General features: G+C 41.5%; 2 long non-coding RNA genes across 2 annotated transcripts in view; both read left to right on the top strand.

Moving 5' to 3' along the window:
* LOC140635658 (uncharacterized) overlaps positions 1-27,984 on the top strand; it is a 155,437-nt gene that overhangs the window by 32,178 nt on the left and 95,275 nt on the right. The gene's annotated exons all lie outside the window — the stretch shown is intronic.
* LOC140635659 (uncharacterized) lies at positions 57-26,835 on the top strand. The gene is made up of 4 exons (XR_012033013.1): positions 57-423; positions 2,689-3,178; positions 18,538-18,988; positions 26,000-26,835. It is a non-coding gene; the product is annotated as an uncharacterized lncRNA (long non-coding RNA).

Below are 27,984 nucleotides of genomic sequence, written 5' to 3'. Positions count from 1 at the left end.
CGTTTCCTAAGCAACTGAAGAATAGCAACGATTATGCTCTGTCGTCTTAGGTCTGTACAAGGTCCTCTTTATTCCTGACCCCCATTCTTATTTCTTCTACTTTGCTCACAGGCATCCACCAGTATGCTTGAGACTTATATATTATTTAGAGCATTTTAAATTTACACTGGTTCCGTGCTATTGATTTTATTTTGTTTCTCACACTTTTTCCACTTGACACTATGTCTTAAGAGCTAAGCACATAGCTGAATATATATCTGCTGCATTAATTCTGGCTGCTTCTTAGTTTCCCACTGATTGGATACATTACAGCTGATGGAGTTATCTTCTTGACCACCAGTGGCCAGGTTGCTTCCAACTCCCTGGCACTGCAAACAATGCTGAGATGCACACCTTCAGACTGGTTCTAGTAAACACCTGCATGTAAGTTTCTGTGGAGTATATTCCCAAAAGTGTGATTGCTGGGGCATATTTAGTTGCCTAACTATTTAGTTGCATCAGTTTACCATTGTAGACCAACAGCCTTTGAATGTACCCTTCCTTCATTTTTTTTTTTAAGATTTATTTATTTATTTTAGAGAAAGAGATTGAGAGGGAGAGCGAGCACAGGGAGGGGCATAGGGAAAGTGGGAGAGAAACTTTAGCAGACTTCCTGCTGAGCAACAGTAGGGCTTGAGGTCACCACCCTGAGATCATGACCTGAGCTAAAACCAAGTCAGGTGTTTAACTGACTACAACACCCAGGAGCCCTCATATTCTCACTAATTCTTGATATTAAACTTTAAACGTTTTATAATGTGGTACCTCATTGTTATTTTAACTGCTTTATTTGATTACTAAAGAGTTTGAGCAAAAAAAAAAAACAAAAAAACAAAAAAACAAAAAAAAGAGTTTGAGCATCTTTTCATGGATTTGTTAGGCATTCATATTCCTCCTGTAATTTGTGTGTTCTAATTCTTTGTCCAGTTTTCTATTGGATTTTTGAAAAAGATTTTATTTATTTATTCATGAGAGACAGAGAGAGAGAGAGAGAGAGAGAGAGAGAGGCAGAGACACAAGCGGAGGAAGAAGCAGGCTCTGTGCAAGGAGCTTGATGTGGGACTCGATCCCAGGACTCCTGGGATCATGCCCTGAGCTGAAGGCAGACACAACCACTGAGCCACCCAGGCATACTATCTATTGGATTTCTTGCCTCTTGTTGATATATAGAAGTTTTCTCTATATTCTATTTTTAAAAATTATTTTTAAAAAATATTTTATTTGAGAGAAAGAGAGAGAGAATGAGAGGGAGAAGGAGAGAGAATCTGAAGGAGACTCCATACTAAACACAGAACCTGATGCAGGACTTGATCCCACAACTGTGAGATCATGACCTGAGCTGAAACCAAAAGTCATTTGCTTAACTGACTGAGTCACCCAGGTGCTCCTCTCTGTCTATTCTACATATGAATTCCTTGAGTTTTAAAGGGGACAAATATATTCCTCTAGGCTGTCACTTGTCTGTTAACTTTGTCTATGATGTCCTTCTTTGAAAAGAAACCCAATTTTTTTTTAAAGATTTTATTTATTTATTCATGATAAACATAGAGAGAGAGAGAGGCAGAGACACAGGCAGAGAGAGAAGCAGGCTCCATGCTGGGAGCCCGACGTGGGACTCCATCCCAGGACTCCAGGATTGTGCCCTGGGCCAAAGGCAGGCGCTAAACCGTGGAGCCACCCAGGGATCCCTAAGAAACCCAATTTTTATATACTGAAATCTATACATTTCTTCCCTGATTGTTTATGGTTTTGAGAACTTCTCTACTACTCTAATTCAAGGTCACAGAGATATTTTCTATACTTTCCTCCTTATCTTTATTGGTTTCTATTTCAGATTAAAGCATCTAATCCGGGCAGCCAGATTAGATGCTTTATCTAAGCATACAGATATACTTTATGGGTGGCTCAGAGATTTAGCGCTGCTTTCAGCCCCGGGTGTGATCCTGGAGACCCGGGATCGAGTCCCATGTCGGGCTCCCTGCAGGGAGCCTGCTTCTCCTTCTACCTGTGTCTCTGCCTCTCTCTGTCTCTCATGAATAAATAAATAAAATCTTAAAAAAAAAAAAAAGAAAAAAAGCATCTAATCCATTACGTTAGCATTTCTATGTGGTATGAGGTAGGACTCCAGAGGGCTTTTTCTCCATGGAGCAAGATAGTGCTCCCAGCATCAATTCCTAAATAATCTATCTTTTTTTCATTGTGAGAGGTGCCACCTCTATTGTATATGAAGTTTCTATGTACATGTGAGTGTGTTTCCGGATTGCTATTTTATTCCATTGATCTGTCTACTCCTGTGCTAGTATTAAATTGTTTTCTTTCTTTCTTTCTTCTTTTTAAGATTTTATTTATTTATTCATGAGAGACATACACACACACACACAGAGAGAGAGAGAGAGGCAGAGACACAGGCAGAGGGAGAAGCAGGCTCTATGCAGGGAGCCTGACATGGGACTCGATCCTGGGTCTCCAGGATCACACCCTGGGCCAAAGGCAGGCTAAACCACTGAGCCACCCAGGCATCCCCTAAATTGTTTTCATTACTGTAGTTTTGTGATGTGATCTTAATATCTAGTAAGAGAAGTCCTCCATCTTTGCTCTTCTTTTTCAAAATTGCCTTAACTACTGTGTCTTATTCTTTGTATTTTTTAGAATCCGTTTGTCACATCCCTCTCAAAATCGTGCTGGAATTTTTTATTTTATTTTATTTTATTTTATTTTATTTTATTTTATTTTATTTTATTTTAAACATTTTATTTATTTATTTATGATAGTCATACAGAGAGAGAGAGAGGCAGAGACACAGGCAGAGGGAGAAGCAGGCTCCATGCACCGGGAGCCCAACGTGGGATTCGATCCCGGGTCTCCAGGATTGCGCCCTGGGCCAAAGGCAGGCGCCAAACCGCTGCGCCACCCAGGGATCCCTGGAATTGTTTTTTTTAAAGATTTTATTTTATTTACTCACGAGAGATACAGAGCGAGCGAGAGAGAGGCAGAAGGAGAAGCAGGCTCCACACAGGGAGCCCGACATGGGACTGGATTCCGGGTCTCCAGGATCACGCCGTGGGCTGAAGGCAGCGCTAAACCGCTGCGCCACCGGGGCTGCCCTCGTGCTGGAATTTTGACTGGAAATGTATGCTAGGTATGTGATATTTTTAGAAGAACCTATAGGGGCACCTGGGTGGCTCAATCAGTTAAATGTTTGACTCTTGGTTTCAGATCAGGTCATGATCTCATGAACTGTGGGATCAAGCCCCGCATGGGGCTCTGCACTCAGTGGAGAGCCTGCTTGAAGATTCTCTCTCTGTCCCTATCCCCACTCATGCACTGCACTCTCTCTCTCTCTCTAAAATAAATAATAAATAAATCTTAAAGAAAAAAGAAGAAGAACATTCTACTGGTAAGCTATTCCACATGAACAGAGTACTCTATATTTTCTTTTTATATTTTATGCTTTATTAGGGTTTGTAAGATGATTTTTAGAACTCTTGATTACAGAAATCATGACAGATATATTTAGAGATACATTTACAAGAGTGTCATGAATATTTGGAAACTACATGTTCCATAATAAAAGGATGGTTAAAAAACTGCAAATAGTTTGATGTATGCATTAACAGAACATTGCATCAAAAAAACCCTTGGGCAGCCCGGGTGGCTCAGCAGTTTAGTGCCGCCTTCAGCCCAGGGCGGGATCCTGGAGACCTGGGATCGAGTCCCACGTCAGGCCCCCTGCATGGAGCCTGCTTCTCCCTCTGCCTGTGTCTCTGCCTCTCTCTCTCTCTCTGTTTCTCATGAATAAATAAATAAAATCTTAAAGAAAAAAAACATACTTTCAGGGCACCTGGGTGGCTTGGTTGGTTAAACCTCTGCCTTCAGCTCAGGTCATGATCTCAGGGTCCTGGGATTGAAACTACATCAGGCTCAAGGCTCAGTGGGGAGACTTTTCCCTCACCTTCTCCCTCTGTCCCTTCTCCCGCTCATGCTGTCTCTTTCTCTCTCAAATAAATGAATATCTTTAAAAAATGCCCCCAAACAAAACAAAAAAACCCATAGTTTCAAAGAATCTTTAATGACATGAAAAAATATTCTTGCTATAATAATTACGTCATTAGTCAATGAAATTACACAGACTTCAGTTGTCTTTATTATATATTTTTGGGTATGTTCCAAGTTCTCTAAAGTGAACATACTTTATTTTTGTGATAGCTGTTTTTTTCTTTTAAAAAGTTGATGGAGGCAAATAAGGTTTACATTTGCCATCCGACTACTCAGAAACATGGAAAAATGGTTTCTGACTCATCTGATGAGCTCATCAGGCAAGAAACGATAACTCATATGAAAATTTCCTAGTTTGACTCTCTGCCTGCTCCATCTGTTGGGACTCCTCACAGTTTGTTAGGCCACCTGACTCACTCAGCTAAGCATGAGCAAATGTAATTTCACACATTTGCTTTTTCATGTAATAAATATTTAATAATCTGCTGCTGTGTGCAAGCACTCTATTAGAGCCGTTGAAGACAAATGGCCAAATTACATCGTCTCCATCCCAAAGGGGCTCAGCAGGGCATATTCCAGACCCCAAAGGCTGCCCGGCTGTCAGGACCGTCTATGCCAACTCTCACGTCTTCTACACTTCAGGCATGCCAGACTTTTTTTCACTTTCCTCGTGTTGTTCCCTCGTTTGGAATTTCTTTCCTTCCTTATCCACCAATAAAAATGCTATCTCACACATCTGTGAGGGCTTCTCTGACCCTCCCACTTTCTCTGACACTCTGCCAGCACTTCTAATGTGGCTCACACTTGGCATATTTTTGGTGCATTTTTGTCTTTTTAGTCATCCAAAAGCAAAGTTGGAAGCATGATTGTTATCTGCATTAAATACTGCATTTTTTGGTTGCAATAGACAGGAAAAATGGAAATTCAGCATATATATTTTAGAACAACACACCCATAACGCTTTTCCCTTGTGATATTGTTAGCAGATGGGGGATTAGGGAAAGCTGTTATGGCAGCCTTGGGCAAGTATAGGACCCCATGGGTGATAGTTCACTAGTGACTGTTTAAAAGTTTGAATCAAAGAGGTTGTCTGATAGATTTCATTGAATCCGAGGGGAATTTATTAGGGAATCAATAGACTGAGATAACTCCGAGACCAAAAAAGAGTGATTCTATCAGGAGCTGAAAAAACAGGGTTTAGCTGTGTCGCTGTGGTTCCTGCCCTGGGCTTCATCCATTTGGAGATGTGTCTAATTATGATTTCCATAGGGCATCTTTTCCAAAACTGAGCTTTGCTCTCCAGAGCTGGGTTTCCCTGTGGAAGTTTCTCTCCAGACTTTGAGGAAAGTAGCTACAGAGGCCCAGCTAGCTATGTGAGCAAGGCAAGCTCCATTCCTTCTTCCAGACTCACCCATCAGCTCTACTCTTCTATATGGAGTGAGGGTGGGGATGAAGACAATGCTCCTGCCACAAGTCTCCTTTCTGGGATATGGAGTTGAAATACTCCCCACCTTCCCCACTATGGAAATGTGGACTTCCACACATCTTGTATAGTTCCTATAACTCCTCAGTTATATTCTTACTCTCATTTTATAAGCATGTGGGGAGAAAATGGAGACAGCAAGGGACTGACAGGTCACCTGGAAGTTTTAGATGAAAGAGAAGGAAAGAGGGTGGCTGGTGGCTCAGCTGATTAAACATCTGCCTTTGGCTCAGGTCACGATCCTGGGGTCCTGAGATCCAACACCAAGTAGGGCTCCCTGCTCAGCAGGGAATCTGCCTCTCCCTCAGCCTCCACTTGTGTGTGCTTTCTCTCTCAAAGAAAGAAAGAAAGAAAAGGAAGGGAAGAATTTGAGGTGCAAAGTCAGTACGTTTTTGTTTTTTTGAAAGGAGAACTTGTTTATAAAACAAAGAGAGCTTTGTTTGTAGGCTAGTAGTTCTCAAACTTGAGTATCGGAATCACCTGGAAGGCTTGTTAGAACACGGATTGTGGGTTGCATGCCCAAAGTTTCTGAATTAGAAGGTCTGGGGTGGGGCTGGAAAAGTTGTATTTTTAACAAGTTCCCACGTGGTGCTGTTGCTTGTTGGGCCCATCCTCTGAGAACCATTAGTACAGGCTAAGGCAGGGGTTGGCAAAACATGGCCCACTGCGTGTTTTTTTTTTTTTTTTTTAACATTCATGAGCTAAGAATGTTTTTTTACATTCTTCTTTTTTTTTTAAGATTTTATTTATTTATTCATGAGATACACACACACATACACACAGAGAGAGAGAGAGAGAGAGAGAGAGACAGAAGCAGAGGCAGAGGGAGAAGCAGGCTCCATGGGGGTCCCCTGACATGGGACTCAGTCCCGGGTCTCCAGGATCATGGTCTGGGCTGAAGGTGGCGCTAAACCGCTGAGGCACCCAGGCTGCCCAGTTTTTTACATTCTTAAATGGTTGAAGAAAAAAAAAAAATACTTTGTTGCATGTGAAAAAAATTCAAATTTCATTGCCCATAACTAAGGTTTTTTTTTTAAATTTTTATTTATTTATGATAGTCACAGAGAGACAGAGGCAGAGACATAGGCAGAGGGAGAGGGAGAAGCAGGCTCCACGCACCGGGAGCCCGATGTGGGACTCGATCCCGGGTCTCCAGGATCGCGCCCTGGGCCAAAGGCAGGCGCTAAACCGCTGCGCCACCCAGGGTTCCCCATAACTAAGGTTTTATTGGGATACAACCATGCTTATTCATTTTGTATTGTCTAGGGCAGCTTTAATGTTAGAACAGCAGAGTTGAGTAGTTGTTACAGAGACTCTATGGCCTGCAAAGCCTAAAATATGTACTACCTGGTCCTTTACAGAAGAAGTTTGCTGTGTACCCTTCTGCCCCAACAAGAAACTAGTTGTGATGGAGAGGTTAGTAATATGGGAGAAGGGTAGCTGATTGAAGGGGGAGTGTTCTGCATGAGGCAAGAGAAGGATATCTTATCCTCTGAAATTGGAGGGAAGTTGGTGAGAATTAGGGGGAATCTAGGTAAAGTTGTAGATGTGTCAATTGGTTAGAATTTGACAAAGACCAATTACTAGACATGAAGGGGAAGAGGAATTGATAAAATTTGTTAAAGTTAAAATATTTAAGGGGAAATAAGAAAAATCATAAAGGGCCGGCTGAGGCTGAAGATCAATAATTTTTAGTAGTTTCATATACATAATGTGTGTCATTATATCTAATTTTGCTTATTGTCCCAATGTAGGAGCAGAGAGGATAATCATAGTTTCGATCTAGAATGTGAAGATAGATGTGCCTTGGAAATGATGGTGGTCACAAAAGAACTGTGCATAGGATCTACCACATTAGTATCCTGGGTTCAGAAGGTTAAAAAAGGTCAGGAAAATGCTAATTGAGAGAAATGAAAGGTTTAAGGTTTAAGAAGTAGCAGACTGTCCTCTGGGATTCAGAAATAGTGGTGCTTGAAAAATAGGCATCCATAGTCAGAGGATGAGTTATTATTGTTCAAAGTTTAATCAATGGAATGATTCCAGACATAACAGCATCCAGATGTGATCATAAGAAAGGGCTGAATGAAGTGAAAATAGCTATCACTGAGGCATCAAGAGACTAGGACACTCCAATATTCAAAGGGTTATTCCCATGGATGTTGAAGACTTCCAAGATGATGCCCATTTACTAAGTAGTCCAAGAATGTGAGCAGGTACAGTAAGCCGATGTTCAGAGATAGAATAACTCTTAAATGCAGAGCAATACTTCAAGGACAGGGAAGGCCTGGAAGTACTCTCGGGAATGAGGAAGAGCTTTACCTTGCCCACCCACCTTAGATACATCAGCTGCAGAGATGGTTAGCCCCCTACAACTAGGCTGCAGTGGTCTTGGACCAGACCCAGGCCTTTATTATGACTAAGGGATTGAGATAACGTTCTGTGGACTAGGGATGCAGAAAAACGACAGGTAAGGGAAAGAAACAGTGGAGCAATATGGGGATGAGGGTGTTGGGGGTTGTTGCTATTTTGGTTGCTGGCCAATTTAGCCAACACTGTGATGCCTAGCATGATTGAACAGCTGTAGTGTTGCTCCGTGCAACTCTGTGTTGCATGGTCCTTAAGTCTCAGGCCAAGTTGGGCAAGGTGGAGGTGCTGAGAGTGGAGGAAGGAGAAGAAATGGGGGGCAGTAAGCAAAGCAAAAGTGCACAGGCCAAGAAGCTTAGAAGAAGGGGCCTATTTGTAAGGAGCTGAGAATTTGGGGGTGATATGGCTGATGGCTAGAAGCATCTGCAGATGAGTCAGGTGCCCTGTAAGCCAAGTCTGATCTTTTCTGTGAGTGTTCTGGTCTCATCGAGGATTTTTAAGTCATGGAATGATATGATGAAATCACCATTTTAAGAAGTTCATTTGGTGGTGGTGGGGAGCATGAATCGGAACTTTCTAATCACTCACAATAATTGGCACTGTAATCACGGTGATTCCTGTGGCCTGCTTTATATTAAGATATTTGTGTAATGGGACACCTGGGTGACTCAGTGGTTGGGCATCTGCCTCCGGCTCAGGGTGTGGTCCTGGGGTCCTGGGATCGAGTCCCACATTGGGGTCCCCGTGTTTCCTGGGGCCTCAGGAAGAGGGAAGAAAGTAGATTCTCTGGAGCTGGTTTGTGAAGACTCCTGAGAATAACTCTGAGAAAAGGGTTAGCCTCTGCCTGAAAAATGGAGGCAAGGCAAGCATCCTGCCCAGCAGCACAGCAGTGAAAACAAACTCTTTCTCATGAATAAATTATTTATTTATTTATTCACGAGAGACACAAAGAGAGAGAGAGGGAGGCAGAGACATAGGCAGAGGGAAAAGCAGGCTCCATGCAGGGGGCCTGATGTGGGACTCGATCCCGAGACTCCAGGATCATGCCCTGGGCCGAAGGCAGGTGCCAAACTGCTGAGCTACCCAGGCGTCCCAATAAATAAAATCTTAAAAAAAAAAAAAAAAAAAGAAGATATTTGTGTAACCTGTCTTCTTTACTATTTTATGAGCTTTCCATTGCCAGAGAGCCTATTTTATTCTAAGACATAATATTCCCTCCCATCACTTAGCATGTTCTTGGACCTAGTAGCTTCTCAGTGAGTGTTTATGTGTTTATGTGAAGATTAATATACTCTCTTGTAGAGGATTACCTTTCATAATTTATCCTTATTTCCTTCTTCCCCTGTTTTCATTCATGCCCCATACTCATAAACCAACTATTTATTTTAGATATGGGGCCCAAAATCAAGATAGATATTTGGCAAAGATGTTTTTCTTTAATTTTGAGTTCATGTATAAAAAAAAGTTCGTAAAAAGTGAATTACAGGGATTCTTGGGTGGCTCAGTAGTTGAGCATCTGCCTTTGGGTCAGGGCGTGATCCCAGGGTCCTGGAATTGAGTCCCGCATCAGGCTTCCCATGGGTAGCGTACTTCTCCCTCTGCCTATGTCTCTGCCTCTCTCTGTGTCTCTCATGAATAAATAAATAAAATCTTTTTTTTTTAAAGTAAATTACATTTAGGGGCTCCTGGGTGGCTCAGTTGGTTAGTTGGCTGCCTTCAGCTCGGGTCATGATCCCAGGGCCCTGGGATTGAGCCCCACATGGGCTCCCTGCTCAGTGGGAAGACTGCTACTCCCTTTCCCTCTGCTCCTCTTCCCACTTGTCCTCTCTCTGTCTTTCTCGCTCACTCTTGCGCTCTCTCTCTGAAATAAATAAATAAAATCTTTTTTAAAAAAGAAAGTTACATTTACTTATATATCATTGCTTTTATCAAAAGGAAATTATATAAAACAGACTGCTTTGGAAAGCCCAAGATGGATGGTGTCTATGCTTTTGTACATCAGGCACTTGGACAGAATGTAATGAACTCATCCATTTTGCTTGAGGGGCCATGGTGACTTGTGCATTTCCTGGGGCCTCAGGAAGAGGGAAGAAAGTAGATTGTCTGGAGCTGGTTTGTGAAGACTCCTGAGAATAACTCTTGAGAAAAGGTTTAGCCTCTGCCTGAAAAATGGAGGCAAGGCAAGCATCCTGCTCAGCAGCACAGCAGTGAAAGCAACCCATACATGAAGGGGACAGAAGGGAAGGAAAGGGAGGATCTACTGGGGTAGGGCTGCTGGCTCACAACCAGCATGAGGGTCCCATGATGCGGTGGTGGCGGGAAGAGGCACAGGGTATGCACAGGATCTGAAGATTGAGGCTATTTGTAGAGATTGGGAAGCTGCAGGCCAGGTGTGGGGGCTAGGGTACAAGACGGGAGGTATCAGCATCCCCTAAAGATTTCAGGAGAGAGCAAAAGGCTTGGACAAGGTAGAAAGTTTCTAGAGTGTGGGAGAAAGGATGCAGGGTAGGGGGGCCGTGAGGCAGAGGGCTGGTAGAAACAGCAGAAACCCCCTCTTCATTTTATCCAGGGGTTCTTGTGGCCCAGGGCGATATACATTGTGACACAGTCGGAAACTAGAGGACAGAAGAGAATTATGGTTATTGTTATATTTGTATCTAATTTGTATCTAGATTTTCATCATGACTAATAGCATAAGAGGAAGCTTGTGCTTACTCTCCTAAATGGGAGGATAAAGGTTTACTCCTAGCTTCTTGAATTTAGTTTTTTTTTCTTAAAGATTTTATTTATTTATTCATGAGAGACACACAGAGAGAGACAGAGACATAGGCAGAGGGAGAGGCAGCCTCCCTGAGGGGAGACTGATGTGGGACTTGATCCCGGGACCCCGGGATCACGACCTGAGCAGAAGACAGATGCTCAACTGCTGAGCCACCCAGGTGCCCCTGGAATTGAGGTTTTAATACTAACAATAGCCAATATTTATTGAGCTATTACTATGTGCCAGGTGTCACTATTAATTATTGTCACAACTTCCAAGTAGATACATCCTTTTATGGATGAGAAACTGAGGTTCAGAAAGATTTACTAACAGTGTGGAAGTGGTTAAGTGGAAACATCAAGCCTGACCTATGGGTGCCTGAGAGTTGCCCCTGACTACTGGGCTCTGTTGTTCCTTTAAGAGCTCGCACAGTCAGCAGTGATCTCCGTAACTGTCGTGGTCCAGGTGACCCTTGTGGTATGCAAGATGCTCTGACTTGGGATGCGGGTTTTTACTGGCTTCTTGAAGTGGGAAAGGGGAAGGCCTGGGATACACTCAAAAGGTTCTGACCAGCATTGTCCTGAGGGGATCCAATACCTCTAGGGACAAGAAATGGGCAGGGAGAGAAGATGGGAGGGTTTTGAGAGGAAACACAGAAAATCTCAGGTTGTAACAGTTCTCTGTGCAAGTGGTGTTCCTGTAAACCCACCTACCTCTAGGGACCCCCATCTTCCACATGTCAAACACCCTCCCCCATATACTCGTTCCAGAAGTATTGATTGATGGCATTGTGTGACATGGGAAGGCAGTGGAGGGTTTTAAGCAGCAGATCTTACAATTTTATGTTTAAAAATAATCACTCTGAAAAAAAAAATCGCTCTCTCAGGCTGAGAGGAAAGCAGCTCAAGATTTGTTACACAAGAAATCTTAGAAGTCTTTTCCCATATTCTATGATTCAGGGGTAAGGTGAGAGAGGAAAAATAAGTTAAGCACCTCTTTCCTTCTACTGTCTCTTTGCTCAAGTTCCCAGATTTCCCAGAATGCTTCTTTCCTTCCTCATTTCATCATCTTACCTCTTCCATTCTGGAATCTCAGCCAACTTTACCTTTACTATGCACCTGCCCTATGGCCCTTAGGAAATTAACAGAAGGCTCAATGCAACAGTAAGCCATACATTTCTATGGATGTGTCATTAGGTAAATGTCCTGTATCAGTGATTTTAATAAAGTTTTAATAATCAGTGGTTTTAATATCCTACTCAGTGGAAGCATCTTGATGCATAGTGCTTCAGTGGAGACAAGAAGGGGGATTTTACCCATAGGCTTTTGGGAGATTTTTTGTTTTGAGATGTTTTTCTTATTGATGACTCCTCAGGGTAAACACAGCAAGAGTGGAAGCTAATGCACATGTGTATTCTTTATCTCATGCCTTTCACTATTCCAAGCACTTGAATCATTTATTCCTCATTACATCCTTCTGAAGTAGTTATTATTGCTCCATTCTGTAGATAAAGAAATGGAGGCACAGAGAGTCTAAATTAAATAACTTGCCCAAGATGCATGGATAATAAATATTCTTGACCACTATGTCATGCAAAGAATATGCCAATGCCAAGCAAGTTTAATATATATGTATAAAATATTATATAACTTAATATAAGTATATGTCAATATACAAAATACTATATTATATATATTTAAATACAGTGGTAAGGCCACATAACGTGTGATCTCCCGCTTAACAAATTTTTAGTGTGCAATACACTATTGTTGGCTATGAGCACAATGTTGTATAGCAGATCTTTAGAACCTATTCATCCTGCATAATTGAAATTCTATACGGGTTGACTAGCAACTTCCCATTTCCCCCTCCCCCTAGTCCCTGACAACCATAATTCTATTATTTGCTTCCATGAGTTTGACTATTCGATATAGTCACATAAGTGAAATCATGCAGTATGTCTTTCTGTGGCTGGCTTATTTCACTTAGCATAATGTCCTCAAAATTCATTTACATTGTCACATATTGTAGGATTCCCTTCCTTTGTAAGGCTGAATAGGATTTCATTGTATGTATGTGCCACATTTTAAAATCCACTTACAGGGCACCCCAGTGGCACAGTCATTTGAGTGACTGATGCTTGGTTACAGCTCAGGTCATGGGCTCAGGGTCGTGAGATTGGCCCTGCCTCAGGCTTCCCGCTCAGCACGGAGTCCGCCTATGATTCTCTCTCCCTAGGAAAAAATAAAATAAGACAAAATCAGAGAGAGAGGCAAACCATAAGAGACTCTTAATCATAGGAAACAGACTGAGGGTGGCTGGAAGGGAGGGGGGTAGGGGGACAGGGTAAGTGGGTGATGGACATTAAGGAGGGCACGTGATGTCATGAGCACTGGGTGTTATATGAGACTGATGAATCACTGACCTCTACTTCTGAAACTAGTAATACATTATATGTTAATTAATTGAAATTAAATAAAATTAGAAAGAAAGAAAAACACTGCAAAAAACTCTTTATTTTTGTCATTTGACCTCTAGTACAGAAAATTTGATAATTAGAACACATTCTCAAGAAATTTAAAAATTGTTCTACATTTGTTTAGTGAATCTGTAATTTTACCTAAAGTATATGCCAGTTTTTCAGGTCCGAGAAGTAAATAACATAGTCATTAATATAATGACTTTTAAGTTATAAAAGTAATGCCATTAGTGTAGAACAGATTAATAGGTTTTATTAAACATTTCTAAGATTTGACTTTTTGAATTAACGTTTATCTATGTTGTATCTAACAAATAGCTGTTGTGGCTTACGCAATTAATATTTTAAAATGTGGCTAATATTCCTTAAAGATATACTAAAATTAAAGACAGAGTTCTTATGCCATTAAAAGAAAAAAAATTCTGCCTTTGCTCTTGCTCCTCCCCCTTTCAAAAAAATCAATCAATAAAATCTTTTTTAAAAAAGCTTTTTTTAAAATAAAATCTTTTAAAAGAGATTTATTTATTTATTTGAGATAGAGAGGGAGAGAGCATGAGCAGGGGGGAGGGACAGAGAGAGAGGGAGAAGCAGGCTCTCCAATGAGCAGGGAGCCTGACCTGGGGCTACATCCCGGGACCTTGAGATCATGACCTGTGCAGAAGGCCTACAGTTAATTGACTGAGCCACCCAGGTGCCCCGATAAATAAATCTTAAAAAAAATCTACTTATCCTCCAATGAACATTTAAGTTGTTTTTAGTTTGGCAATTGTAGATAGTGCTGCAATGAACACAAGGGCGCGGATAGCTCTTCAAGAGATGAAGTATATAAAAAAGTGCTCAACATCACTGCTCATCAGAGAAATGCAAATCAAAACCACAAGTAAAAAAATCACAATGAAATATCAAATATCATTGTGTTAGGATGGCTATTATAAAAAAAAAACCTCAAAACACCAGTGTTGGCAAGGCTGTGGAGAAACTGGAACTCTGCTATTGGAAGGAACGTAAAATGGTGCAGCCAATGTGGAAAAAAGCATGGAGTGTCCTCAAAAAATTAAAAATAGAACTACTATACGATCCAGCAACTCCACTTATAGGTATTTGTTCAAGTAAGGTATTTTCAAATGAGTTTAATGTTGTCCAACTCTGTAGTGCTTTTTTTTTTTTTTTTTTTAAGATTTTATTTATTTATTCATGAGAGACAGAGAGAGGCAGAGGCATAGGCAGAGGGAGAAGCGGGCTCCCTGAGAGGAGCCTGATGTAGGATTTGTTCCCAGGACCCCAAGATCATGACCTGAGCCAAAGGAAGAAGCTCAGCCACTGAGCCACCCAGATGCCCAACTCTGTAGTGCTTTAACCACCTGGGTAGAGTTACTACAATATTGCTCACCCCACTTCCTTTCATGGAAATCCTCACGAACACAGCAGAGGACTCAGAAATTCTCGAGTCACATAATAAGAATGGACCATGCTGAAATAAAACATTGTGTTAAAATACCGGAAGAACCTGAAAATTATGTAGATGTTTTAGGAGAAATTAATGTTCCAGAAAGACACTGGCTGGTTTCCAAACATAGTCTTAGCACCTCTGGGTGTGTCTCTGGCCCTTATTATCATAATTGTTTCCTGTTTCACTTTGCTCTCACCCATCTGAGGTGAGTCACTCTGATAACTCAGAAATTTTCCATCACTGCCAGAAGGCTCAAATCCGGAATGAAAGGAACTGAAATCTAAAAGAGATTTCAAAAGGAAACCTGCTGCTGAAACTTCAAGCTTTGTCCCAAGGAGATGTAAATAATGAAATCCTCTTAAAATAATGCAGGGCTACACTGTCACAGCAAATCGCACCCGATCCAGATTCTCTCTCACCAAGCACACACAGAGTTTGTTAGGCAGGGTGGCCACTCAAGCTGATACTGCTGTGGCAGGTCTCAACACAGCCCACTCAAACTTCCTGCTTGTTGTTGCAATGATGTGATGGAGGTGGACTGATGCCACTTGTACAAATCAACAATTTGGACTTGTTGCTAGAACTTTAGAGCTGGAGTGGAAAGGGTCTCACAGGTCATCTAGGTGAAATGATGGTTTCCATCAGCTCATGCTGCTGTAACAAAACTATGGGTGGTGTAGGTGAGAAACATTTATTTCTCACAGTTCTGGGCTGGCAAGTCCAAAGTGCTGAGCAATGACCTGGTGAGGACCCTTTTCCTGGTTTGCAAATGGTGCTTTATTTGTGACCTAATGACCTAATTGCCTCCCAAAGGCTCCAGCTCCAAAGAGTATCACTTCGGAGGTTAGAGTGTCAACATACGAATTTGGGGAGACAAAAACATGTTTACGTCAGTGATGGAATTTTTTTTTTTTTTTTTTTAGTTTTAGAAATGGAGTCCTATCTTTAAATAAGACTTTAAATGGACCCCTAATATGCAAAGTTCACAATTTAATTTGCCAGCCTTTCTTTCTGTCTTCTGAGTGGCCTGCAGAGGCACACACATCAACACAGTATGAGGAACTCCGATCTAGTTTAAATCTCTCACTATGCAAGTGAGAAGACTGAGGTTCAGGGAAGAGCCCCAACATGTATGTCTAAAGCCATTCATTATAGCGGCGCGTGGGTGGCTCGGTCACTTAAGCATCTGCCTTGGCTCACAATCCCAGCGTCCTGCTCCACGGGGAGTCTGCTTCTCCCTCTCCCTCTGCCACTCTCCCTGCTCATCCTCTCTCTCAAATAAATAAATAAAATCTTTTAAAAAGTCATTCATTGTGTTAGTGGCAAAGTTGTGGCATGACTAATTTAGGAAATGGAAATTTCATTTTTCCAGTTATCTTGTTCAAACATATTGTCATCACTCTTTATTCTTGTCTTACTTTCACACTGCACATTTTTTAAAAAAGATTTTATTTATTTCTTCATGAGAGACAGAGAGAGGCAGAGACATAGGCAGAGGAAGCAGGCTCCCTGTGGGGAGCATGATGTGGGATTTGATCCCAGGTGGAACCATGCATGACCTGATCGAACTTGATCACAAACTTGATCTTGGTACCACGACCTGAGCCAAAGGCAGATGCTCAACCACTGAGCCACTCAGGTGTCCCACACTGCACATCTTGTGGTCCATCATCAACTGGTTTCAAAATATATCCAGAATCAGACCATCAGTTGTGCTATGACTTTGATCCAAGTTGCCAGCATCTTTCTTCTGCAATAGCATCACAACTCACCTCTATGCTTCCGTCTATTGTTTTTTTTTTTTTTAAGATTTTATTTATTTATTCATGAGAGACACACACAGAGAGGCAGAGACATAGGCAGAGGGAGAAGCAGGCTTCCTGCAGGGAGCCTGACATGGGACTCTGTCCCAGGACTCGATCCCGGGACTCTGTTCTAGGACTCTGGGATCACACCCTAAGGCCAAAGGCAGATGCCCAACCACTGAGCCACCCAGGTGACCCCTGCTTCCATCTATTGTTGATCCTATCTCCCCCCACCTTTACTGGCTTCACTCAGCAGAACAACCAAATCAGTTCTTTTAAAAACACTGCATTTAATTGTATCTGAGATGACACCAAGTTAAGATGCATCATTATCTTATGTGCCACTGAGAAATAAACACTTCCAGTCATATAATGATGTAATGCTCTCCATCACTTACAAGTTTTGCCTTATCCTTTGTACTTGGCTCTAGAACAGCAACCCTGCCCTCTTTTTTTTTAATTTTTTTTTATTGGTGTTCAATTTGCCAACATATAGAATAACACCCAGTGTTCATCCCATCAAGTGCCCACCTCAGTGCCCATCACCCAGTCACCCCCACCCCCCGCCCACCTCCCCTTCCACCACTCCTAGTTCGTTTCCCAGAGTTAGAAGTCTCTCACGTTCTGTCTCCCTTTCTGATATTTCCCACTCATTTTTTCTCCTTTCTCCTTTATTCCCTTTCACTATTATTTATATTCCCCAAATGAATGAGACCATATAATGTTTGTCCTTCTCCGATTGACTTATTTCACTCAGCATAATACCCTCCAGTTCCATCCACGTTGAAGCAAATGGTGGGTATTTGTCGTTTCTAATGGCTGAGTGATATTCCATTGTATACATAAACCACATCTTCTTTATCCATTCACTGTCGATGGACACCGAGGCTCCTTCCACAGTTTGGCTATTGTGGACATTGCTGCTAGAAACATCGGGGTGCAGGTGTCCCGGCATTTCACTGCATCTGTATCTTTGGGGCAAATCCCCAGCAGTGCAATTGCTGGGTCATAGGGCAGATCTATTTTTAACTCTTTGAGGAACCTGCACACAGTTTTCCAGAGTGGCTGCACCAGTTCACATTCCCACCAACAGTGCAGGAGGGTTCCCCTTTCTCCACATCCTCTCCAACGTTTGTGGTTTCCTGCTTTGTTAATTTTCCCCATTCTCACTGGGGTGAGGTGGTATCTCATTGTGGTTTTGATTTGTATTTCCCTGATGGCAAGTGAGGGCGGAGCATTTTCTCATGTGCTTGTTGGCCATGTCTATGTCTTCCTCTGTGAGATTTCTGTTCATGTCTTTTGCCCATTTCATGATTGGATTGCTTGTTTCTTTGCTGTTGAGTTTAATAAGTTCTCTATAGATCTTGGAAACTAGCCCTTTATCTGATACGTCATTTGCAAGTATCTTCTCCCATTCTGTAGGTTGTCTTTGAGTTTTGTTGACTGTATCTTTTGCTGTGCAAAAGCTTCTTATCTTGATGAAGTCCCAATAGTTCATTTTTGCTTTTGTTTCTCTTGCCTTCATGGATGTATCTTGCAAGAAGTTACTGTGGCCAAGTTCAAAAAGGGTGTTGCCTGTGTTCTCCTCTAGGATTTTGATGGAATCTTGTCTCACATTTAGATCTTTCATCCATTTTGAGTTTATCTCTGTGTATAATGTAAGAGAATGGTCTAGTTTCATTCTTCTGCACGTGGATGTCCAATTTTCCCAGCACCATTTATTGAAGAGACTGTCTTTTTTCCAATGGATGGTCTTTCCTCTGTCGAATATTAGTTGACCATAAAGTTGAGGGTCCACTTCTGGATTCTCTATTCTGTTCCACTGATCTATGTTTCTGTTTTTGTACCAGTACCACACTGTCTTGATGACCACAGCTTTGTAGTACAACCTGAAATCTGGCATTGTGATGCCCTCAGCTATGGTTTTCCTTTTTAGTATTCCTCTGGCTATTCGGGGTCTTTTCTGATTCCACACAAATCTTAAAATAATTTGTTCCAACTCTCTGAAGAAAGTCCATGGTATTTTGATAGGCAACCCTGCCCTCTTAAGGCTGGGTTAGGTGTTCTACCTACGTGCGTACTCTCACAGCTTCTTGTACTATCTGTCTCTTAGGTAACACTGTATTCTAATTACTTGTTTGCTTGTGTATCTTCTTTTAGTATGCTAAGGTACTTGAAGGCAAGAACTGTGCCTCATTTACTGCAGGATCTTCAGGAAATACCACAATGCTAGTGTTACAGGATTTCTCCTCCTCTGGTGCTTGGGGTTCTTGGTCATGCCGTTTCGAAGAATGAAGAGGTAAGACCAGCAGAAGAGTGGTGGGCAGCAAAGCAATGTTTATTGAGTGACAGTGAAATTTATTGAGTGATAGAGTACAAAGGTCCCAAAGAGGTAGAGGACCTGAGAGGGTGGCCCTCAGAGTTTCTAAGTCTAGGGTTTTTGCTTTTTAAAAAATTTTATTTATTTGATGGAGAGAGAATAAGCAGGGGGAGCAGCAGGAGAGGAAGAAGCAGGCTCCCTGGAGCAGGATGAGGGATTTGATCCAGAGACCCTGGGATCATGAACCAAGCCAAGGACAGACACCTGACCAACTGAGCCACCCAGACTCTGGTAAGTCTAGGGGTTTTTAGGGCCTTGTTGGTGGCTGTTTTAATCTGATTAACCCTCCATGCACCTGTCATCCAATCAGGTTTTTGTCATCTATCACATGGGAAAGGGAGGTGGGCTCCTTCCTGGGTAGTATAAAATCCTTTTAAGGGTGGTTTCTTCTTAGGGCAGGGGCCCCTTGTCCCTGCCTTATTTTCTTCCAACTATCTTTTATCACTAGTACACAGCAAGTGATCAATTAATATTTGTTAAATGAATGAATGTTATATAGGCTGATTGTATTGTCAAAGTCTAGCATTGTATGAATACATGAGCCCCCCAAAACTTTATTTACTGATTATATCAGCAGTTATCTGTCAAAGTTAGGCTACAACACAGTTTTTTACTAGGGACACTATCATGTAGGGTGACTGTCTTCCTGGACAAACTACTGTGGTTGGTCATCCTATCATCAGAATACAGCACTCTTCCAATTTTATCATCATCCTATGGAGCTTCTGTATTTGTACTTTCATATATTTAAGAGTTTGAAAACAAACTTTATTTCCCTGAACATGCTTAAAACTTTTTCTCCTTAAAATTATGTCTTTTAAGTACACATAGTGTACATGATAAACTACAGTCATCTTTGACTTTCAAGATGTTTCCTTCTACATAATTACTGTTTTTAGTTTCCATGTGGCCTTCATTTATGCACTCACATGCATATTTACAAAACCAAACTTTTATTTTTTTATTATTTTTTTTATTTTCAGGATTTATTCTTTTCTTTTTTTTTTAATTTATTTTTTATTGGTGTTCAATTTACTAACATACAGAATAACCCCCAGTGCCCGTCACCCATTCACTCCCACCCCCCACCCTCCTCCCCTTCTACCACCCCTAGTTCGTTTCCCAGAGTTAGCAGTCTTTACGTTCTGTCTCCCTTTCTGATATTTCCCACACATTTCTTCTCCCTTCCCTTCTATTCCCTTTCACTATTATTTATATTCCCCAAATGAATGAGACCATATAATGTTTGTCCTTCTCCGACTGACTTACTTCACTCAGCGTAATACCCTCCAGTTCCATCCACGTTGAAGCAAATGGTGGGTATTTGTCATTTCTAATAGCTGAGTAATATTCCATTGTATACATAAACCACATCTTCTTTATCCATTCATCTTTCGTTGGACACCGAGGCTCCTTCCACAGTTACAAAACCAAACTTATGGAAATATACAGTATTATTCTAGGGGGTACTTATTTCCAAATATATTATGCAAATTGCCTTTATATTTAAAAATGCATTTTTAATGAGAATTCTATAACATTTACCATATATAATTAAATGAAACTAAATATAAAGGACAAACCAGCATTGCTCAGGGCCCACTTAAATGTATTTAAATTCTGAACAGTCTGGACATAAAATATATATTCTGAAAAAGAGATCAAGAAGTCCAAGTATTAATGTAATTGTTCTTGGAACTCAGAGGAGAATGTTTTTTTTTTTTTTTTTAAGTAAACTCTACCCTTAACATGGGGCTTGAACTCCCTACCCTGAGATTGAGAGTCAGATGCTCTACCCACTGAGCCAGCTAGGCAAGAAATCTCTACACTCAATGTAGAACTCAAACTCCCCATTCCAAGATCAAGAGTCAGATGCTCTACTGATTGAGCCAGACAGGTGCCCCATGTCTTTTTAAACCAGATCCTTCTATCAAGAAATTCAGGCAATTTTGTAACGCTGTTCCTTGGTTCTAAGCAACATAAATAAATTCGACTAACTTAAGACATAAGGCAATTCCCTGGGGTGGGGAGTCGGGGGAAAACTTGTGTAGTCTGTAGACACCATAGAAAGCTAAAGACTCAGGCTTAGGAACATCTGTTGTCTCAGAGTTGCTGCTGCAAGATATGTCCTCCAAACACATTTTCAATCCTTTCAGTCACAAATTTCCATGTACAAAATCTCATTATTCTGACTTGTGTTATAAATCCACCTCTTAGCTTGGGGTGTGTGTGTATGTGTGTGTGTGTGTGTGTGTGTGTGAGAGAGAGAGAGAGAGAGAGAGAGGTAGGAGGAAAAATAGAGAGGTCAAGGGAGAGAAATAGAGGACAGTGTGGTAGGATAGAGTGACAAAGGAAACTTAATTTACTGTCCTATCAAGATTATACATAACAGAGAGTGTCCTTTCCCTAAAAGAAATGAGCTGTTGTCAGGAAGAGGGAAAATATGCTGGGCAGCCAAAATTTTCATCAGTTGTCTTTGTGGAAAAAAGTTACCCTTAAGCAAAATTTTTCCGATAGTCAAAATGCTCAGCATATGTTTGATTCATGCAGTTATGATAATTTTTCTAGAAGGGAAAATAACTTTTTCCCAACAAAAAGGTGCCCACATCTCTGCCTGATAATGACCCATTTATCTAAGTAATATATATTTATTGACCAGTAAAACTATGTGTCAGGGATTGTTTTAGGTGTGGTGACAGCAGTTTATAGGATACAAATACTGCCATCATGGAGACTGCATTCTAGTGGGTGACTTAGCAAAAAAGTAACTAGACCCACATCATAATTTCAGATAATAAATCAGGATAAGAGCCATGGGGGTATTTTAGATGTAGTGTTCAGAAATTACCTCTGGAGGTGACATTTCAGTGAAGAATTAAATGACATAAAATTGGAGAATGTTCCAACTGGTGAGAACAGTAAGTACAATAGTGAGGAACAGGAAAAGCTTGTGAAGGAAATCAGATTATGCCACCCTGAAATGTACTACTTTGGCATAAGGACTATTTTGAGCTGAGAGAACTTGAGAAACAGCAGATGTAAGAAAAGCTGTCTATCCTCCCCCTTTGTGTTGAAGACAGGGTGTATGTTTTTCTTTGTGAAAGTGTACCCCTCCCCATTCCAATCCAGAAAGAAGAGGACTCTAATCACTAGAAACACTCTTATCACCAAAGGCTGTGTGAGATTAAGTCTGCATAATAAATCTCACTAAAATAACCCTTATCTTCCATTTGCTTCTGTCATGTATTTAACTTCCTGCAATTTACCAGCCCTTGAAGCCTAAGCCATTTTCTTTGTCTTGTCACTTCTCCACAGTTTATTGCTCTTTGTTAGAATAGTATATAGCTTTTGTTCTACCCATTTCCCCACACCCCTTCCTTAGTATAAAGGCTTCTGTATGTATGTGTAATAAATATTTTCTCCTGTTAACCCATCTTTTGTCAGTTTGTGGAACCCCAGGCACTATACATAAGAGAGTAGAGGGAAAAGTTATTTTCCTTCCATATACATGTTTAGGTCACTGCAAGAAGAACAGTGAGGCTGGAGCCTGGTGAGAGAGCAGAAGAGGTGTAGGAGATGAGATCAGAGCATTAAGTTAGTCACTAGAGCATGAAAAACCTTATATGGAGTCCAGACTCTATTATAAGTGGATGCAGAGTCTATTGAAGGTTTTCAAGTAGGAAAGTGTATGTTTTAATGGCAGCCAAAGGGAAAATGGAATTCAGAAGGCAAGGGTGGAAGCAGGGAGACTATTGTATTCATCCAGGTGACAGCTGAATGGTGGGGGCTTAGGCTCACGTGGCAGCTGTGAAGGTATTAAAAAGTCAGTTTCCATTCCTAAGTTATGAAGCACCCAGATCTTTTTTAATATTATTTTTTTAAAGATTTTATTTATTTATTCATGAGAGACACACACAAAGAAAGGCAGAGGCACAGGCAGAGGGAGAAGTAGGCTCCATGCAGGGAGCCCGATGTGGGACTCGATCCTAGGACTCCAGGATCACACCCTGAGCTGAAGGCAGATGCTCAACCACTGAACCACCCAGGTGTCCCTGAAATACCCAGATTTTGTTGGCAGATTGGATGTAAGGAGTGAGTGAAAGAAAAGAATCATGGAAAACTCATAAGTTTGTGGCTTGAGCAACTCAGAAAATGAGATGGAAATAATTGGGGGAGAAGCAGAGTTTTGGTGTGGGAAACAGATTTTGGTTATGGTAAATTTGAGGTGCTTATTGGATGTTCAAAGGGAGTCATTGGTTGGATGTCCAAATTTGGGGCCTTGAGGAGAAATAAATCTGTGCTCACTGTATAGTTGGTAATTAAATCCATAGCCTAGATAAATGGGAGAGTGTAGGTACAGAGGGAAGAGAACTCAGAATCAAACCACATTCAAAGAAGGAAAGATACAGCCAAGAGGGGCTGTGAAAATGGGCTTTGGAGAAATTTGAAGAGAAAGAAGCATGGAACTGGCATTTGGGCCAGAGGGAAAGTGAATTTCCTAGTGCATGAAGTGAGATTGCTCCATAGTGCTAACAACCCCATTGAGACCTGTGACCATGATTTCAAAGTTAGAACCAGTCAGCACCACAGTGTGTTAGTTAATTAAACCATTTTTGGCCATCTGGGTGCAGGTGCTGGGTAGGTAGAGATGGGGTTTTCACAGGAACCAAGTTTTGCCTCCAACTCAGAAAAATAAAGAGAGGGGCGGGGCAGTCAATGGTGCCATCAAAGAATGATTATAATGATGAACAATGAGAGTACAAGCTAGAGAAATGGGTAAGAAGGAGGGTAGAGGCAGACAGTGAACGTACTGGAGACTCTGGTGAAATTTCTGGGGAGGCTGGAGGCTTGCTGAGGACAGCAGGAAATCTAGATATCTGGGAAAGTGGTGATCTGAGAATGAGAGGGCTGGAGCAAGATTTCAGAAATAGGAAATGATCATCAGAGATGATGAGGTCAAGGACCTGAGAGGCCAAGTTGTTGGCTGTGGAATCACTAAGACTAGTGACAGCAGTTGTGCTAACAAGGGACAGAAAACCAGGAACTTTAAAGCCTCAGAGAATGAGGGTGAGCCATGGGTGGTTGACGGGTGGTTTGTGAAACAAAGAGGTCATGGAGTCTAGATTCTAATGCCATGTTCTTTAAAGAGTTGAATTTGTGTGGGCATTGGAGAAAAGGAGGGTTTTGCCAATGACATCTGTGAGTTCCACAGGATGTAGTAGAAAAGTTCGAGTGCTTCAGGAAGATTGGGCCAGTTGGGTACATACAGTGTTATATGGGGAGAAGGGTCTGGTGATGATGGATGATCTGGAAACCTGAACTGTCATGAGTCACCAAGGTAAACAGAGAGGTGAGGCCGACTGACATTAGTCCTGTGATCTTAGGAGAGGCTGGGCAACCAGTCCATTTATAGCTTCTTTCTCTGATTTGGACTCCTAGGTAGTTTCTGATGGTAAGCCCCCTGTCAATCTTCCCAGGAGCTCCAAATATTGACCTAACCCTCTAGCCTTCCAATGTTCTTTACAGCACAAGGTATCCTCATGCCTCACCATCCTGATCACCCTCTCCTGGCTACCTTCCACTTTATCAGCATCATTGTTAGGATGTGTTTCCTAGAGCAGAATATGATATTCTGAATGTGAACCAGGAAGTACAAAGTGTCTTTAGCATGCTGCCTCCTTTGTTTTAGATTCTATTCTTTTTTTTTTTTTTAAGATTTATTTATTTTTGAGAGACATAGAGAGAGAGAGAGGGGCAGAGACACCGGAGGAGGGAGAAGCAGGCTCCATGCCGGGAGCCCGACGTGGGACTTGATCCCGGGACTCCAGGATCGCTCCCTGGGCCAAAGGCAGGTGCTAAACCACTGAGCCACCCAGGGATCCCCTTTAGATGCTATTCTTATATTCATCTACCTGTTTGTGTTTCTCAGTTCATGGTGAGCAAGCATTCTGAGAAAGGTTCGCCCTGCCTCCTCAGAAACTGCTATTGTGCCAATTCTTCCTACAGACCTACACTTATAGAATCATATAAGTTCCTGAGCAAGATGGAGTCAGGATATCATTCAAGCTAACACATTTTTTAAAAAAGATTTTAGGGACGTCTGGGTGGCTCAGCGGTTGGGCACCTGCCTTTGGCTGGGGTTGTGGTCTTGGGATCCGGGATCGAGTCTTGCATCAGGCTCCCTGTGGGGGGCCTGCTTCTCCCTCTGTGTCTCTGCCTCCCTCTCTCTCTGTCTCTCTTGAATAAATAAATAAATCTTTAAAAAATTAAGAAAGATTTTATTTATTTATTTTTGAGAGAGTGAGAGAGAGCACAAGCAGGGGGCGTGGCAGAGGGAGAAGGAGAAGTGTGGGTGAGCAAGGTGCCCACCTTGGGGCTTGATTCCAGGACCCCGGGATCATGACCTGAGCAAGGTGCCCACCTTGGGGCTTGATTCCAGGACCCCGGGATCATGACCTGAGCCGAACACAGACGCTCAACCACTGGGCCACCCAGGCACCCTGCCAACACATTTTATATAGCAATTTCTTTTATTTTTATTATTTATTTATTTATTTATTTATTTATTCAGGAGAGACACAGAGTGGGAGAGAGAGAGGCGGAGACACAGGCAGAGGGAGAAGCAGGCTCCATGCAGGGAGCCCGACATGGGACTTGATCCGGGGTCTCCAGGATCAGGCCCTGGGCGTAAGGCGGTGCTAAACCGCTGAGCCACCCGGCTGTCCCAACACATTTTATAGATAGGAAATAGACTTCTATCTAGAGTAAGTGATGAGTACATTTTGATATTCCGAATAAAATATTTGGCTGGTTTAGAAAAAAAAATGAGTAATGAAATCGCTTGCAACTGTCTTAGTTTAGGACTGCGAATCTAAACCTCTTCCTCTTGGGCAGATTTGAGCTATTCTCAGGGCAATGGGACATTTTCCTGTTGGTAGAGGGATTTACATTTGCACAGGGTGATTTACTGACAGCCATGGGGACTCAGGTGCCTGACCTGGAATCAGGGCTGGTCCCAGCACTTTAAGGAAGTCTGACTTGCATTGGCATTTTGCTTCATTTCCTCCACCCTCTAGGCGTTTTTATCAGCCAGTTAACAGACAGGGAAGACAATGATACTTATAGGAGCTATTTTGAGATCATGGATTTTGAGAAGAAAGGACTTAGTAAATTGCTCTGCTTTTGAATAATAACATTGGAAAAACGGATTCAACTCAAAAATCTTCATTCTTATTTTCTTAGGAATAGAATAATAGAAGAACATCAAATAAGGAAATCAACCCTAACCCTTTTTCTGACTGAGAACACCCTCATACTGCATGGCTCCAAATAAACAAAGTGCTGATGGGAATCGCCTGCCTCTAGGATATTCAAGACTTGTGGAGTAGTGGCTTTATTTTGTAGCACTTGTTTGTATTGTAACCCCATTAGAATGGGCCCATTTGGTTGGGCTTAAAGGTTGGTCTTTTCCATTTTTTAATGGTCAATTCTCCATTCCTCACAGATTATAGACCTTGAACTCACTAGTTGTTAAGTCTAAAATGCTGGCCAGTAAGTCTTCTGGACAGATTCCAAGCTGGGGTCTGTCAGGTAAATAGTTAACAGGACAAGACAAAGAGAATTAGGCACTGCTCTTCCATTATTGACCACCATCTTATTCATCACTTTGTGCTGAAATCTCTTTTTTAAGCACACAGTTATTTGCAGTTTTTATTGATCTTTCCTTGGCCTTTGCCTCTGTGGTCAGGAATCTATTCTGAACTTCGCTGTTTAGCTTCATAGAATCCCCAGAGCTACTAAAACTAATGTAGAAGCTGTACTTTAATGGCATATGAAAATCTGGGTCAATAGATAAATTTAATTTAGTTGGAAGTAAAATGTAATGTGATGTAGTCTACACCTTCATTTTAAAGCAACTCTTTTGTAATGGCTTGACATCATCTCTCTCTGAGCTGTGTGGATGACCCCTTGCTAAGGAGATAAGCACTCCTATATGCTGATACCATGATTTTATTATCAGGATTTACTGTAATCTCTTACTGTAAAAAAATGTCAGTAGATCCTCTTTAAAGAATCCAGTAATTGGGATCCCTGGGTGGCGCAGCGGTTTGGCGCCTGCCTTTGGCCCGGGGCATGATCCTGGAGACCCGGGATCGAGTCCCACGTCGGGCTCCCGATGCATGGAGCCTGCTTCTCCCTCTGCCTGTGTCTCTGCCTCTCTGTCTCCCTCTGTGTGACTATCATGAATAAATAAATAAAATCTTTAAAAAAAAAAAAAAAAAAAAAAAAAAGAATCCAGTAATTTATGGGAATTTAGTATATTAAGGTGGCCTTTCAAAACAAAGAGGAATGATGGAATATTTAATAAATGATATTGAGAAAATCAGTTATTATTTAGGGAAAAAAGTTTATTCTTATCTCACAGTGTGTCACAAAAGAAATTTCACCTTGTTTAGAGGCTTAAGCATAAGGGACTCTACTATAATGTATTAAAATAAAACAAAGATTATTTTAGTAATTTGGGGGAGGAGAAAGCACAAGCAAGACACCCAACTTAGAAGCCACAACAGATAAACAGAAGTACTCTTGTAAAATTAAAAGTGCTTCTATGATGAAAGTTACCATAAATAACATAAAAGATAAAAGGCAGACTGGGAGAAAATCTGTGCAACATACATAATAGACAGAGGGTTAATGTTTCTATACCAGAAAAATCTCCTACAATCATTAATTAAAAACAAACACACAAACAGTAGTAGTTGTGGAATCACAAAGGAAGAAAGACAAATGGCCCCTTTACTTAAAAAGTTGCTAAAAGTTCTGTATCTAATTCCAATGTGTGGGACCGGTTCCATTGTGTGTGGAGAGGGGGGTTTCCCATACCATCACCACCAAGCTATTCTCTGAAACCAGAGGAGTGTCCTACAGTTCAACTCAATGCTGACACTATCTACCTAGAGATAGCATCGGATCATACAGGTTAAGGGTTGAGTCCCACCAGACTTCTCTCTGGCTTCAGATGCCAGTCACAAGTCCTAGGTTGTCACCTGTGCTTCTGAGTCATTGCTTATAAAAGAGAGGTTTCCACAACCCCTTCCTTTGGTTTGATTAATTTGCCAAAGTGGCTCACAGAATTTAGAAACATTTCATTTACTAAATCACTGGTTTATTATAGAAGGATACACCTCAGGAATAGCCAGAAGGAAGAGATTCGTAGGGCAAGGTAT

The sequence above is a fragment of the Canis lupus genome, chromosome 6, assembly GCF_048164855.1.
Source record: "Canis lupus baileyi chromosome 6, mCanLup2.hap1, whole genome shotgun sequence".
Lineage (NCBI taxonomy): Eukaryota > Metazoa > Chordata > Mammalia > Carnivora > Canidae > Canis > Canis lupus.
This window is presented reverse-complemented; position numbering and strand designations above follow the sequence as displayed.